Source organism: Orycteropus afer, unplaced genomic scaffold (genome assembly GCF_000298275.1).
Source record: "Orycteropus afer afer isolate SDZICR_OR568_19922 unplaced genomic scaffold, OryAfe1.0 scaffold00293, whole genome shotgun sequence".
NCBI classification, from domain to species: Eukaryota; Metazoa; Chordata; class Mammalia; order Tubulidentata; family Orycteropodidae; genus Orycteropus; species Orycteropus afer.
Genome location: NW_006921880.1, coordinates 1896441 through 1898825, shown reverse-complemented (window position 1 = coordinate 1898825; position 2385 = coordinate 1896441).

Genomic DNA, 2385 nt, shown 5'->3' with positions numbered 1-2385 from the left:
AAAAAATCTGTGGAGGACAGGGCAGGTCACCCAGGCTCCGTCTGAGCACACAGACTGTGATGGAGTTCCTGTGGGCCCAGAAGGTAGGTGGGAGTGGGGGATAGCCGCAACTTCGTTCACCAAGCAGGTGTGGGGTATAAGAGTAACAAGAGGAATGTAGTACCTTTTCAGTCTTGCAGGTCCAGAGTGACCTTGGGGTTGCTGGAAAGCAGAACATGTTCTTAAGCCCCAGGAATCTGTGAGAGCACTGTCTCTTTAAATATCCAAAACAGTCAAGCTACTTTTAACCTTCAAAATGGCGACGTCCTCCAGACCGGCAAAAGTCCACAGCTCAGCCTGCCTTTCCCTTCACCTTCTCCGTTTATTCCCCAGCCACCAGAGCAGTCCTCTGTGCAGTCCCTGGCTAGCAAGACTGAATTTTAGGTTAATTCTTAGGTCCTACCATCACTCGGGAATCTCCAAGCTGTCTGTACCATCAGGATCCCTCAGGATCACTGCCAGACTGCAGCTCCATATGTCTCCTTTTTTGGTATTTTCATGCAAATTCTTCTGCTAGTTGGGGTTTAGTCCACTTCTATATCCTCCCCTTCAAGGCTAAGGGGTCCAAGATTATCTTCTGTGTTTGTGTTAATTGGTTTCCCTTTTCTTTGTTGAAGAGGGTCTGTGCAGTCTTTCTGCCTGGTCCGCCATCTTGCCTGAACTCTATCAAACTTTTGGAGAACCTGACCAGCTCAAATGGACACCTGCAGCAGACCCTGAACGGCTGGTCCCCGAGTAACCTCACCCATAGTACTCTTAGCCCAACTGTTTGGAACTGGTAGAATGATGGGAGGGGCAAGTTAATTTTTCAAGTATGAAGGGGCCAAAGGCTTGAAGACCAGGGGGTGGCTTGTGGTGCAGTGGTTCCTTAGTATGGCCCTTCTAGGTATGGTCATCTATTTTGTGATATATTGTAAATCCTAGCCTCTATGCTTGTGGTTATGGTCCCATTTTGGAGTGACTTGTCTGTTATGATAAGAAGGCAGGATTAGGGTGGGAAGTATCTTTTAAAATAAAATGTTTGTAGTGATCTGGGTGAAAGTTTACAGCGTAAATTCATTTTTCATGTAGCAGTTCATACACATATTGTCTCATAATATTGATTGTAATTCCCCACAATGTAACAGTTCTCTTCCCACTTCTTCCCCATAGTTACCTCTACCCTGTGTCCTTCCCTCCCATGCACTCACTCCCCCCTCCCCAGCTGTCTCCCTGTGCAAACACTGCCCTTCTGTTCCCCCACGATTGATTGCTTCAAGGGGTGTATCTACCTGATGTAAATGTTCACCCCATATGCCTGTCTATTGTTTGTCTGGAAGCCACAGGAATGAGTTCAGTTCCAGACCTGAAGGGTAACTAGGGGCTATAGTCTCAGGAGTCTCACCAGGCTCTACAGACCAGTAAACCCGGTCTTCATGATTCTGAGTTTTGTTCCACATTGTTCTCCCGCTCTATTTGGGATTTCCTACATAGATCCCCCTCCAAGCGGTTGACAGTGGTAGCCAGGCACCATCTAGTTCTTCTGGTCTCTTAGTCCTATAGGCTGAGGATTGCATGTTCTACCAGTCCCTGGGACTAATTGTTTCCATGCATCTTTGGTTTTCTTCATTCTCCTTTGCTCTGGACAAGGAGAGACTCATCATTGCATGTAGGTGGGCTCTTGCAAGCTTTTAAGACCCCAGTTGCTATTCATCAAAGTAGTCTGTAGAACAATGTTTTTGTGTAGTATGTTATGCCAGTTGAGCTTGGTGTCCCCTGCAACCATGGTCGCAAGCCCACAGGTCCAACTACTTGCACCTTCCAGGTAGCTGGCTGTGGCCAAGAAGCCATCACAACCTTGTTGGCTCTACTATGCACCCAGACATTCTTACAGCATGTACAAATACGCTTGTAGAAACATCATCTGCCAACCCTATATATAGTCATGGGCACACCCCTCTCTGCCTAGACATACCTGATCATTCAGTTTGTAGGGTGGGATGTGTCTTGAGTCACCACCTCACTAAATAGTGTGACTCAAGTCAACCATCCTTAGTTTTACTTGTGGATATAGTCTGTATCCAATATATATGAATGCTCTGGCCAAGTTCATTCTCTTGCTTTGGATCCTGCATCTTGTTTGTCATCATCTGACTCCAGTTCTTGGGACTTGAGACAGTATCCAGTTGTCCTGTTGATTTGGGTTTGTCATTCCTTGCAACCACATGAATAAGGAGAAGCCTCCAAATGAACACCTGACCTATGGATTTGGGACCTGCCATTCTCCACAATCACATGAGCCATTTCTTTGGTTGGTGAGTTCTGTGAGACATTACAACAAAATATGGAACACTAAGACAGGAGGGA